Genomic DNA, 14612 nt, shown 5'->3' with positions numbered 1-14612 from the left:
ATAAAAAAAAAAGACTGATAAAACAAGCTCCTTTTGATTGGTATTTTATCTTTAATTTGCATTTTATAGGCTGTGATGTATAATTCCATAAAAGGCTATAGAGTTAAAGAAAACCTTTCCACTGGCTCAGGAAAATGTGGTATATTCTATTAGTCTATGATATATAGTGCTGTAAAAGATCACATGATTAAAGAATCTCTTCTGACTAGTTCACCAAATGAGGCATAGTTTTTCCCAAGCTCCCAGAACTAGGGTTTCTTTAGCCCATGACATTTGGTGGGTTTAGCTGCTTTTCCTCTTCTCTCTGCCATTTATTCCCTTAATTATACTTTTAAAAAAAACTTTCTTAGACAACCTGTCCATATGTAAGTTACTCTAGGTATATTTTATCTGTCACTGATGGTTTGCAGACTTTGGGCATTAAATTAATTTACTAATTGCATAAAAGAATATTTTCCCATGAAAGAGAAGGAAAAATTCATCAAATATATCTGCATTAACTCTTCCTCTGTATTCCTCTGTTACTAAGCCTATTTGCATTCATTTAATTTATTTAGAATTGAACTAACTGCACGAAATAATGTTTTGCTTGAAAAATGAGGGAAATGCGTGATAGATAACACATACACATCTCATTTATTCCAATGTCAATAAGACTTTGTACAATTGTTTATTTAGAATTGTACTAGTGATTTTCTGCAATTTTTTAATTCAGTTTATTAGATTTAAGACGGTAGCATAAAAAGCATATTTTCATCTGAAAAATAAGGAAAAGGCATACAATCTTTATTTATTTGTTTATTTTTAATGACTCCAGTAAGGATAAATTAAATAGATTTAAAAAAAAATAAAAATCCAAAATGACCAAAGAGTGCCATAAATGTACACATGGCCCAAAGTGAAACCTCAAGGCCCTGGAAAGGAGAGAAGAGTTTTCCTGAGTCATACAGTTGGCTCATTAGATAAAATAGGGACAGGACAAAAGGAGGGGGTCATATCATCTACTATGGTGTTCTAATTGGTGCAACATTGTGGCAGGAGTATGGAAACCTGGCAAAAGAACATGCTAAGGAAAAGCATAGAGGTATTAATACTTACCCAGGATGATGCTCTGATGTGTTGTGAATGGTGTAAAGTATAGACCGGATTTTAGAAAAAATGCCAATTTTTAATAACCCATTGACATATATAAAATGATATTTTAAAAGATCACATTACTTTGCACCTGGTAGTTCTAGCTGCCTTTTATTCCATGGAAAAGTTACAGTATATACTGAGCATTACCGCTACCTTCACCCCCCAAGAGGAAGGCAGCACTGCAGTGAAATTAAAGGTCATATTTTACAGTATTTGCAGTGAACCCACACAGGTATTTGTCCAGAGATAGGCAGAAATGCACATTTTTATTAATTCTTGGAATGCTGATATTTTCCAGACTGACAGTCAAGCAAAAAGAATAGGAACACTCACTTCACAGAGTTTAAAATAAAAATTATACAGAAAATTCACTGAATAATTTTGAGTAACATATATGAGGACCTAAAAGGCATTTGAGAGATTCGGGAGGATTTAAGTCTCATCTGTCTAGTTTTATTATCTCTGGATTGGAATGACACAGGTTCCTCTTTCTTCATTCAAATATCCTAATTTCTTCTGGTGATATTTTCCTACCTATTTGGAACTTGCTCAATGTTTTACCAGGTGTTCTCTATGTGGAGCTCATTCCCTCCTTTGTTTTAGTCTTAAATCACCTGGAAAGATAGATAATGATCTAGATAAGGATCAAGAAAGAGATCTTGGAGTCATTGTGGATGATTCTCTGAAGACATCCACTCAGTGTGCAGTGGCAATCAGGAAGGTGGACGGAGTGTTGGGAATTATTGGGAAGCGGGTGGATAATAGGGTAGAGACTATCATATTGCCTTTATGTGAATCCATGGTGCACCCACATCTTGGATAATGCGTGCAGATGTGGTCACCCCACCCCATGTATTGGAGTTGGAAGGGATTCAGAGGGGGGCAACAGAGGTGATTGGGGGTATTGGGCAGCTGCCATGTGAGGGGAGATTGATGGGACTGGGACTTTTCAGCTTGGAGGGGAGACGGCTGAGGGGGATGTGATGGAGGTCTATGGGATTGTGACTGATGTGGAGAAAAGGGGTGGGGAGGTGTTGTTTGCTCCTCCTCATGGCTTTGCCGCTCCAGCCGCGCTGCAGGTTTTTTCCCTGGGGCTGCAAAAAAGCCAGAGCCGGCCCTGCCAGTGAGGATGTGAGTGGTGAGGAGATGTCTGATCTTCCAGTTAGTCAGAGTGCAGAGGACCTGGCAACTACTGTAGTATCCATATCTCCATCTCAAATGGATGTAACCATGCACATTCCTGAAGAAAAGTGTGGATCAGAGAAGAGTGTGGTGGAGGCGCAAGAAACAGCTGCTGCTGAGTTTAGTTCCTTAAGTCTAAATGATCCAGGACTGTGCACCCACTTGAGCAGTAGCCTGAGGGACTTCCTTGTACTGCATGGGCCACAGCAAGTGAAAAACTTCATGTTCTCCAAAGACAATGAAAATAGAAGTTTCCATCCAACACATTACTGGCGTGAAATCTCCAATGATGACAAAGTGGAAAGGCCAGGGCTTATGTACTCAAAAACCCAGAATGCTGCATACTGTTTTTGTTTCAAACTCTTCCAGTCTAATATTCCAGCCACATTGGGTTCTACAGGAACAAAGGACTGGAAAAATCTGTCTAGAAATCTGGCATGCCACAAGAAGGCAGCAAATCACCAGAGAGCATTCCATAGATGGAAAGAGCTTGAGATGAGACTAAGGTTAAAGGCTACCAGAGATGATCAGCATCAAGAGATGATTGCATCAGAGTCTCTTTACTGGCAAAATGTTCTGAAAAGGCTCATTGTCACTGTGAGAATGCTAGCTACCCAAAACCTAGCACTGCGTGGCACTTCAGATCAGCTGTATGTGCCAAACAATGGAAACTTCCTTAAAATTGTGGAGCTGATGGCTGAGTTTGATGCTGTACTCCAGGAGCATCTACAAAGAGTCACCGCCCAAGAAATGTACACACCCCACTACTTTGGAAAAACACTCCAAAATGAGATCATAGAGTTATTGGCAACAAAAGTCAAACAGAAGATTGTGGCAGATCTGAAGTCAGCAAGATATTACTCTGTTATTCTGGACTGCACACCTGACATCGGCCATATGGAACAAATTACTTTAATGGTGCATTTTGTAACAACAGTAGAACCTAGTGAAAATGTCCCTGCAATGGTGACTGTGAGAGAGCATTGATGATACACCACTACCTTGATATAACGCGGTCGTGGGGAGCCAAAAATCCTACTGTGTTATAAGTGAAACGCCGTTATATCAGGGTAGTGGTGGCAGGGCTGCAGCAGTGATTTAAAGAGCCCAGGGCTCCATCTGCGGGGAGCCCCAGGCCCTTTAAATCACGGCTCTGGGGTAGCAGCGGCAGGGCTCCAGCGGTGATTTAAAGGGCCTGGGGCTCCTCGCAGCAGCCAGAGCCCTGGGCCCTTTAAATTGCTGGCAAGCCCCACTGCCGCAGCCCCGGGGTAGCAGCAGCAGGGCTCCGGTGGTGATTTAAAGAGCTCTGGGCTTCGGCCGCTGCGGGGAGCCCGGGCCTTTTAAATCACCAGCCCAGCCTCGTTGCTGCAGCCCTGGGGTAGTGGCGGCAGGGCTCCAGCAGTGATTTAAAGGTCCCTGGGCTCTCCAAAGCAGCTTGAGCCCTGGACCCTTTAAAGCACCGCCGGAGACCCACCTCTACCATGCTATATGCGAGCCCGTGTTATACCGGGTTGTGTTATAGCGGGGTAGCGATGTACTACAGGAGCTGGTATGACAAATGTGCTTCTTAAAAAGCTGGAAGATATGGGAATTGTGATAGCTGACATGAGAGGTCAGGGCTACGATAATGGTGCCAACATGAGAAGAAAGAACGAGGAGTGCAGACATGGATCTAAGAGTTAAACCCTCGAGTTTTTTTTGTCCCCTGCAGTTCCCATTCATTGAATTTGGTGGTCAGTGATGCAGCATCAGCTTCTAGTGAGGCTGCTGAATTTTTTTAATGTAATTCAAAGCATCTATGTATTTTTTTTCTGCATCAACTCATCAATGGCAAATTTTGAAGCAACATCTGGGAACATCCTTTCTGACACTGAAGCCACTGAATGGCACATGATGGGAAAGTCGAGTGGAGAAAATAAAGCCTATCAAACACCAAATTGGGAAGATAGATGATGCCATAGTTGCCATTAGGGAGGATAATGCTATGACAGGAACTGTTCATGGGAGAATAGTGGCAGAGGGAAAGGGAATCACCAGAAACATACATAACTTCACATTTCTGTGTGGCTTAGTGTTGTGGCATGACATACTGTTTGAAATAAATGTTGTAAGCAAAAGACTCCAAGGTGTTGACCTTGATATATCTGGAGCAATGGAACAACTGGACAAAGTCATCCCTACAGTCTTACCGGTCAGATGAGGGATTTCAAAACGTTCTGAAGAGTGCACAGAAGTTGGCAGAGGAACTTCACACAATATTGATGAGAGTGATTTAGGTGATGAACTGAAAGCCCTTTCAAGATACATTTCAGCAGGATCAATGCCAAAGGCAGTTCTGGAATATATGTGCACAAAGAAGATGACCACCCTCTTTCCAAATGCTTTTGTTGCTCTGCGCATACTTCTAACACTTCCTGGAACGGTTGCCAGTGGAGAATGCAGCTTCTCCAAGCCGAAGTTAATAAAAACACATCTACGCTCCACAATGACACAGGAGAGGCTGGTCGGCCTTGAAACCATCTCAACAGAGCATGAGCTGGCCCAGACTGGACTTTCACTAAGAAGTTCAAATCTTTGCAACCAAGAAGGCACAGAAAGCACCACTTTGATTATTCAAACAGATAAAAATGCCAGTGTTTACTATGCAGACAAGAAAAGTTACATTTGCTGTTCAGGCATTTGAAAGTTAAGTGTTACTTAAAATTTTTGAACAAAGCATTTTAAGTTGTTAGTTCTCCTTTATTGGGGTAGGTAGCAGAGCAGTACCATGAGAGGAGTAGAACAGGAAGAAGGCAGAATTGAGACCTTTCAAAGTTTTGGCCCAAGCGAGGGGGTATGGGGCGTCATTTGAGCTCCCCGCCTCAGCTGCCAAAATGTTGTGGGCCGGCCCTGTACACATACTGGACAAAACTCTCCCCTCTCAGATCTGCCTTGGGGATCTGTATGATATATTGTGTGTCGAATCAGCATGTGTAACCCTTACTGACATCAACAGAACTTCCACATGTGAAATGAGTGCAGAATATATGGAAGACATGCACAAAGGTATTTGTAAAATTGAGATAATACTTCTTTCCCCTCATCTTTTCTCTGTCCTGTCTATTTAGATTGTAATCAATTTGGGGCAGGGACTGTCTCTTACTCTGCATTTGTACAGTGCCTAGCACAATAGGGTCCTGATCTTGGTTGGACCTCTGTACACTATTATAACACTATTAATAAAAAGATGCAGTATTACTTGGTCTGTATTATGTGTTTTCCAAAAACAAGGGAATATGCAGTTCCTGGTCCAAAGAGTGTACAATCTAAAAAGACAAAGACAGGAGAGGGATTCAAAATACAAACACAATGACCCCATAGGAGAGCTGTTTGTAAAATGGAATTTCCATCCTGTGAAAAATTCCAATATTTCAGCATCTGTTTTTAATCCCCCAAATTGGAAGAAAAGTCATAATGATGTGAACCCAGTGGCCTGAAGCCCTAGAGAACAGGGAGCTCACTATTGACATCTTTGGTGAACAGAGAGAGAGAAGAGTGGTGCAGAGCTGCTTGAGAACTCAGAATGGGCAGAGGTTCTATAGGGGAGAGAGCTCTCTGCTAGCATCTGTTGGAATCAGGACTACGCCAGCCACACAGTAAGACTAAGCACAATAGCACTAACAGGGCCAGGCCTCATTTGCATTTTTTTTAGGTGACAGTTTGGGGCATTTTGGTTAAAATCCAGTTAAGTTTTGAGTTTGGGGGCAATACAATATTATTGACCCTGCTGAGAAATTAAGGGACAAGAGAGCAACCCCAAACGTGCCCAGCATGAGGGTTCACCCTGCCTGTGACTGCAGTCAGGTACAGTTGGGTACAAAAGCCTGGACAATTAAAAACATTGAGAGAGGCTCAGATCTTTTGTTTGGAGTATTTCTCTGATGGTAGAAAGGATGGTATTAAAGGTTCTAGATACTACGGACTCCACTCTTCTGAAGACTTAGCAGGGGGTGACTTCAAGATAGTCAAGGGGTGGAAGGCAGTGAGGTGAGCTAAGGCAGCTTGGAGCTGGTGGATGGAACTGACCTAAGGAGGCTTTGAGGTGGCAGTAGATGGAGCTGCACTGAGGCAGGTGAGGGCACTTGGGCAGCAGCCTGCCTAAGGGAGTCTGGGGTAGGCCTCCCTACCCAGCAATTAAAGCTGAAATCACTTCAGCTGGGGCAGGTAGTAGAAGCCTTTGACATAACTTCCTTTAGGAGCTGGAAAATGACCTGGCAGAATCCTTGAATTCTACCAGCCCTGGACAACAAACTGTAAGTAGGGAGCTGGGAAGTGGCTAGAATGCATTAGGGGGTCTGAGACTGTTAAGGTACTGTGGGCGGGCGGGCAGACATTGTTAGTGTATTAATTGCTGGCTTTCCCAAGTTCCTTCTGTTACCCCCTCTCCCTTTACCTAAAAGTTCTTTATTTTAAACCCTCTGGACTCTGTGCTTGCGGGTGGGGAAATATTGCCCCTCAAGGGAGTCTATATAGTTTCCCAGGTTTCTCGGTGGGACCTCAAGTCAGTGTTGTTTAGGAATCCTGCAAGTAGTTCTGGGCTGCTCTTCATTAACCAGGTATCAGTCCCGAGCTTCCTGCTCTCTAGGGCTTCGAGGCTCAGGATTTACATCATTGTGACTTTTTTATTCTCACTTCAGTGCTTAAAACAAACACTGCAATATTGGAATTTCCTCAGTTCTGACACTCTATTTTCCAAACAGCTCTCCTACTGGTTCGCTGTGTTTGTATGCTGAATCTCTTTCCTTGCTGCTCATAATACCTGGCGGCAGAGTTACTATAACAAATACTTTTGCTGAACAAAAAGTTCTGAACATTTTTTAATTTGGAAGTGATGAAACAAAATATTCTGATTTTTTTATTTAAATGAACTCTTTTGTCTTGAATTTCCCACTTAAAAATTGGAAAAAAATCACCAAAATTGACATCTTTCTGTGAAAAATTGCTGATGAAAAATTTCAGCCAGTTATGTTAGTTGGTTTTTAGGTAGAACACACTAAATAGTTCTTCATCCTCCACAGTTTCAACCCATTGTGTCCCCTGGTTCTTTGGTCACTATCAATGGGAAATGTAGATGCTTAGCACCTTTGAACATTGGGCCACTATATTATGGCATATGTCTGCCCATTTCTACACCCCAGATTCCTATTTACTTTCAGGCTGCCTCATCTTCAAATGGTTAGGAACTGAAACCCCTTCAGATTAAGTTACAAAAAATGTATCTAAGAAACCACTTGTTGATACTTGTTGATAGCTTGATGTGTATTTCATTACTGCTGGAGAGTGAAACCAGAAACCTACTAGCAAACATAAAACAGTACTTTAAAAAACTTTTAACAAAAAACAAACTTAACAATCACCTCCCCACCCCTGAAAGCTCAGTTTAGGTTCAGTCTGATGAGTATGAGGAGTGAGCCAGAGTGATTTTTATCTGTTTACTGTGCTTTAGTCCTGAGTGTCAAAAGCCTCTCATGGGTTTTTTCAGAAAGCTTCATTCATTTGGAGGGGGGGGGGGGAGGCAGAAATTGCATCAGTGACTTATTCAGAAGACTAATAGTTAAATGTGTGGTGTGCTGCAGCATCACAAACTTATGGAATTTAGCTGTTCACTGCCAAGTGGCACGTACCACACTGACTAGACATCAGGTTATAGGCAGCTCATGACTGTCAAGGGAAACTTCTCGCATTTCTGCCAGTGGCAATGTTAAATGTTAAGCCATTTACTTCCTCTAGTCACATGAATTACAACACATTTCAAAGGGTGTGAATAGCAATCTCCTTCTTAGAATGTCTTTATGTGTCCTCTTTGCCTCTGCGTGTCAAAAGCTGTAAACTACAAATGGCACAGAGGGTTAGTTTTTACCTTTCTGTTTGGCAGGAGCTGAGAAAATTGTGTTCCTTGGAGAGGGTGCCTTAAGATTTTAGTTTTGTCCCTGAGACTAAAACCACAAAACATATGAAACTGGTTACATGAGTGAGACAGACAGACTGGATGTTGTCTTTTGAAACAAAACCTGTGATCCACTCCCAGCCACTTTGCAAATGGTCAAATATTTTGCCTTCAGTATTTCTGCCTGCAGATTCTGTCAGCATTTCAAACCTATGTAAAAATGCTATGCCACTAATAGGTGGAAGTGAGTGAATAACCTGTAGCAAATGATTTGTGATGAATTTTTCATTCAGCAGAATATAAATGAGCCCCTGGACTTCCTCACATTTAGTCATTATTAAGAAACTATTTGGTTATATTTTTGTTTGCCCTTTTTAACTCTGCATTATTTCCAACCAATATCCTCTGATTAATTTATGTCAGTATGATTGGTCAAAATATGCTGATCACTTATGTATGGTCAGATAAGTAACATGGTATTATTCCTGTACTCTGATTAGCATGCATCTGCTTTTGGTAGCAACACCTGCATGTGCACATCTTCAATTTAGTTCCTGTGAAGACTTTGAAATTCAGTTTTTAAAATCATTCCTGCCAGTTTAATTTCTGAATTAGGAGCTATTATCTGGGCCAGAAGGGTTAAGTAATTTGTCCATCTCTACCCAAGTCAGTGGTACAGCAAGGATTAGAACACAGGAGTATTCGGCTCCTAGTCTTTGACTGTGCTGCCTGTTTTGTAGGTGCTTTTGAGTGGTGCTATATTTTTGTAGTTGGTGAAGTATTTGAGGATTTTAGGACAAGATATTCAAAATATATTTCCAGTCCCATGGAAGGAACATTTTTAAAGAAATTCGTTTCTAAAGGGAAATTTAATGAATGTATTGTACAGACCCGATTGCTCTATAGTGCAAAGATAAATACACTGAAAGTGAACAATATTATCATCAGCACAGCAGAGAGGTCAGTTGTTAGCTTCGTGGATTAGTGACTCAGTACTTTGAAATTCCTCTGTCATCCAAAAAAGGAGTTTGTTGTATTGTTTGTGGCCATATTCTTTATAGCCTGCCAATTAATAGTGTGTTTGCTTACTAAATATCTATCCCTTAAGTAATTGGTAACATCATTCTTGACAAATGAGCCATAGTCAAAAAGGCTGTACGTCTACTAAATCCAGATTGACATATTGCTTAGGTGATTTCAAATGGTCTCATTCTTTTGCACCATGCGATGACATACTAGAATAAGTCACTATTCCAGTTATTCTCCAGTCATCACTCAGGCACACTGATACCAACTAATACACACTTTTATTGAGCACTGAGACAACACTTAATCACCACCAATCAAAACCTCTCCCAGCTTGACACATTGCTGTAGTCATGTTAAAGTTTATCATAAAAGGAAGGCTGACCACATCTTAGGCTGCACCTCCTAGGCCAGTAGTTCTCAACCAGGGATCTGGGGCCCACTGGGGGGGCCACAAGCAGGTTTCAGGGGGTCTGCCATACAGGGCCAGCATTAGACTTGCTGGGGCCCAGGGCAGAAAACCTAAGCCCCACTGCCTGGGGCTGAAGCCCGGGGTGCCAAGCCCTTCCACCTGCAGCTGAAGCTGAAGCCTGAGCGAATTAGCTTTGCAGGGCCCCCTGTGGCATGGGGCCCCGGCAGTTGCCATGTTTGCTACACCCAATGCTGGACCTGGCTTTTATGTGGAGAAAAACAGTTGTTGTGGCACATGTGGGCCATAGAGTGTTTATAGCATGTTGTGGGGGCCTCAGAAAGGAAAAAGGTTGAGAACCTCTGTCCTAGGCCATGGACTTAGGGGAAGTTTACCTGAGCTATCAAGGCTAACCTCCCTATGCACAAAGAGAATAATTTATTCATCCCTGGTGATGCTACAAGCAAGAGAACTTCACTCTCTCATTACTTACTGTTCTTCAGCAATTACATGGTGGTACGTAGACCAATATCCTGAGATTAATAACACAATTGCATTAGATACAAGGTTAGAATGAGCTCCCTTCTGCTTGTCTTTGGCTGGTGTCCAGGTAGAAGCTGATCCCCTGGCTCTTTTCATAAAGAATAGAGTAGAAGCCTTGTATCTTGGCCAACATGCCCTCTCTCAATAAAATAATTGGCACTGTCCAAGATCAATCATGAACAATTCTTGAGTACATAATGTATTTCACCTGTGTTTGCACCAGTATCTACTGTGCTGCTTTTCAAATAACTTTGGGATCCTTGCATAAGAACACTGCTTCAGTGTATATATATATCACGTTCCATTCTAGATATTTTAACATTGGCTGGTGGTAAGGGAAATGCCCACTGAATACTCAGGAGACAGACTGTGTATAAAACATAGGTCGAATTGACTCATTAGCATAGCCAGGGATGAATTTGGCCCCATGGGTTTGAAGTAGTATTAGGTGACCCTCATAAGCTATCTGGCCACATGCCAAGTCTTTTCCATACACTTCAGTCCTGTCAGAGAAGAATCACCTTCTACTGGAGACTCTGCCCAGCAAATTGTGTGTTTCTGATGTGGATTGCTGTATTAGTGATGAATGCTGAGTGGTTTATTCCATATGCTCCACTTCCCCTTTTGGGACTGGGTCAAGTGAGTACCACTGTCTCACTACAGATGGGTCTGCTTTCACTGGCAGTTTTTCCTTGGGGAAGTGGTTGGTTCTGAAAACTGGCAACTCCTTTTGCCACTTTCTTTGAGCCTTCATAGACATGCCATGTAGACTAGCAGCTACGTATTCTCTGCTGTTCAGCAGGTCTGCATATCACAAAGGCTGTTTTTGTCTCAACAGGATATTAAAAAGAAGAGATTATTTTTAAAAAGTTTGACACCGAGCTATAGCCTTGCTAATAGCAGGGACATTTATCTTGTTTCTTATTTAAATTCAGCTTACAGGAACATCAGCTGTGCTAGGTTACATATTTTTCTCCCATGGTAGCTTCATAAAAGCAAAAGAATCTGTTTTAACCTTGTGTAGCAGGGCATGGTCTGCTCCTGCATTCTTGCACCACTGACTGGGTGTCCACACTCTACTGTTTGTTTATGTTCCCTCCACCAATACCTTTACAGTCCCATGCAGCACTGCCATTTAGTGTCCCCTCTATCCTCTCAGTCCTCTTCCCAGGAGGAGAGGAGATCTCTCTAACTCTGGACTCCACTAGTCCTAGCCCTCCCACCTTTACGTTCTTCCTCTCTCTTTTTTTAAATCAGTCTTCAGCTGATGGGCTAATTAATCCGTTAGCTCACCCAGCTTGCTATCCTGATTAGCTAAATACATTTCATCCCCCCAGTCAGACTTCCCTGGGGGAGCCAATTAGTTTGAGTGATCAGAGTGCAGGCTCACTCCCGGCACTCTGTCACCCCTTCTCTCTTTTTTTTTTTTTTAAATGTGAAAAAATTGTCCAGGGAAATAATCTGTCCATGGAGGTGCATAGTCAGAAACAATAAATCTAAAATATCCAGAACAACATAGGTGAGTTTTCATTCATGTTCTTTGAAGTGGAGCAAACTGACATGTAGTGGTAAATCCTACAGTCTACAGCAATACAATACATCAGGCAACCCAGAATGAGTAGTCTGTGGGCAATGGCTTACTGCTGAAAGAGGAAATGAACAATTAAAACCAAAATCTATTTTTGGACTTGACCAATAAATTCTTCCTGTACCCCCCTCAACTTCTGAGAGATCAGCATCAGCCCTGAAAAATGGAATTTTCTTGTCATCCATTTGGACTAACTTGCTATCTTAAGTATAGGTGTCTGTAATAGTCACAAAGTCTTCCAAAACTCTGAAAATTCCATTCTATTATTTGACTTGGTAATTTCTCAGGAAACCTATGCTGGGTTAAGATTCCAGGAAGAAAAGTCCTCTTCTTTTCTCTAATCTTCTACTTTGCATTCTGGAGGAAAAAAGAATGTGAACCATTTTCAATAAATAACTATTAATATGACAATAAACGCTGCTTGTGATTTGAATGGTGCAAAGGAAGTGGAAACTAGCTGTATCTATCCAGCTGGGCATTGAACCCAGTGTGGATGCCAGTGAAGAACTGGCATAGTTGGTATATGCTCTTCCTCCCCACACCAGCACCCTTAGCACAGCAAGTAAAAAGGTGGGGCAGGAGAATTGCTGATGTGTACTGTGCTTCAGCTATTTGCAGTTGGTGACACATTCCACTAGGGAGTTTTACTAGCTGGAAAAGCTGAAAGCAGCCCCCAGACTGCTCTAAACTTGGCTGGTACTGATGTAAACTTGTCAGGAATCAGGGAGTCATATGTGGCTCCCTGGGGAAATTGGGCTCAGAGGAAAATCTGGACACTTTTTTCTTTGAGGTTTCAACTCCACTGGTGTCAATAGTTACCAGGTTGAATTTGGCACAGGGATTTTTAAAATGTATAATCTTGGTTTCTCAACATGTGCAGTGTGAAAGATTAACATAATTTGATGTGCACCTTTGTGGTCCCAGAGATCTGGTTCACATGCTTCTGATATTTTTCTGTATTATTGCCTGGTTGTAATAGTTTATATTTCTCTCTCATCCCTTTGCTCTTTCATCCAGCCTTCTGGAATTGTAAAACAATAAAAATTTTGGTTCACAGATTGCTATTTTATATGTACAAGAAATATTTTCCAATCATACTTTAAATATATTTCCCAGTCATCTATTGCCTTAAAACCACAGGAGTTATTTTAAAGGAACATGTTTTTTAAAAAGTACAGTTTATTGATTTTTGGGTCATACAATGTTAGACAAGAAGCAAGCAATGTTTTTTGGACTGTATTACTGTAATTATTTCTCCTATTCTCGTCATTGCCTATAATAGCATATCCATCGTCTTTTTGTGGTTGTCAGGGTAGCCAGCACTCCCTAGCTTGGCCAGCAGAGGAAACCCCCTTTCACTAAGCTTCTCCATCTCCTCCTACCTCCCAATGATTGAGCTCTGCACTCTCATTATGTACTTGGCCTCCTTCTCTAGCCCTAACTCCTAGTGAACAACAAGTGATTCTTTTGTTTGGATTGTTGACAGTGTATTGAAAAGTAACAAATAACCCTACTTCAATCCCTGCTATTATAGTGAATAATGAACATCAGGGGAATCCATAAGGGGTAGAGGATACTTAGAAATGTTATGACTGTTAGTGTTTAGTTTCACCATGGTAGAATGTCAAATACTTTGAAGACCAAAAAAAAAAATAATCGGTCATGTCAGTGGTGTTTGGCTTTCTGATGTGCAATTTGTTTCTCTTGCAAGACTCACTTGTTAGCACCGCCTCCTGCTCACTGCCTGCCTCAGTCAATCTTTGGTCTAGTTTTTTGTTTCCATTTCAGAGTTTTTGCAATGAAAAGTCTGGGAAATCTTTAATATGCAGACAAGCAGCTGCAGACAGCCACTGAAGGAAGAGACTGGTCCAGCCACGTTCAGGGATGGCTGCAAAGCACAGTTGTGCTCAGCTGCATCAAAGAATCCAAATGACATTCTGTGAATGCAGCAGGTTTTGTGATGCTGGTTACTAGAAGTGTCCAGCATTTACTGCTCTGCAATTCATTAACACTGGATGCATCAGAGTGTGGAAATGCAATTTGGAAAGAAGATGTATTTGAAACACATTGAAGTACTGCAGTGGTTTATTAAAATATAGATTGTTCCTTCATTTTAAAGCCTCTCTGGTATAAAGGCTGTTTTTCTCCAGCTCCATGACTGCCACACGCACCAGCCTCCTTAAAATCAATCTGATGGAAAGAGAGAGAAGAGAAGCATAATGATTTATTAATAATAGTAAAGCATCTACTACGGAGTTTCTTTTGTGTCTCTCATTTAGGTAATTTGTTCCATTTCTTAATGGCGTGTATTCCTTATTGGACTCTTGCAGGGGAGTAGCCATGAGTCTCTGTAATTATAATTTACATGATTATCTACCTAGTAGGGCCGGAAGAATGTGCCTTGGGAAATTTCCAACCAGCTCAAACTCTGGAGTCAGGTGAACCTTTTGAAAAGCTCGTGATGAGCCATCATCCAAGATGACACAGTGAAATGACGTGAGCACTGGCCACCTGCCCTGTAATAAGCACACTGAGTGCATCTTTCCCCCTTGATGTGGGGAAATCAGCAGCATCAGTGAAGGACTGAATGTGTCAGTGTCAGGAAGAAGCATGGTTAGCAATGTCAGTGAGGCCTAGGAGTACAGTCAGAGAAGGCGTGAGGAAAGAAATGAGAGAAAGGGCTAGAACAAGTGAGACAACTCTATTTTGGAGGAGAGGGAGAGCTGGCATGGAGTGGAGAAATGGGCACAGGTACTTTTTGAAGCCATTAGTGAGCCCAGGGAGCAGAAAGAGAGAGAAGG

The 14612-nt window shown here is 41.8% G+C and overlaps 1 long non-coding RNA gene across 1 annotated transcript; it reads left to right on the top strand.

Annotated features, from left to right (window-relative positions):
• The first annotated feature begins 6234 nt into the window (after positions 1-6234).
• LOC120398451 lies at positions 6235-14066 on the top strand. The gene is made up of 2 exons (XR_005594425.1): positions 6235-6611; positions 13600-14066. It is a non-coding gene; the product is annotated as an uncharacterized LOC120398451 (long non-coding RNA).
• The last annotated feature ends 546 nt before the right edge of the window (positions 14067-14612 follow it).

Source organism: Mauremys reevesii, linkage group 2, assembly GCF_016161935.1.
Source record: "Mauremys reevesii isolate NIE-2019 linkage group 2, ASM1616193v1, whole genome shotgun sequence".
Classification (NCBI taxonomy): Eukaryota; Metazoa; Chordata; order Testudines; family Geoemydidae; genus Mauremys; species Mauremys reevesii.
This window is presented reverse-complemented; position numbering and strand designations above follow the sequence as displayed.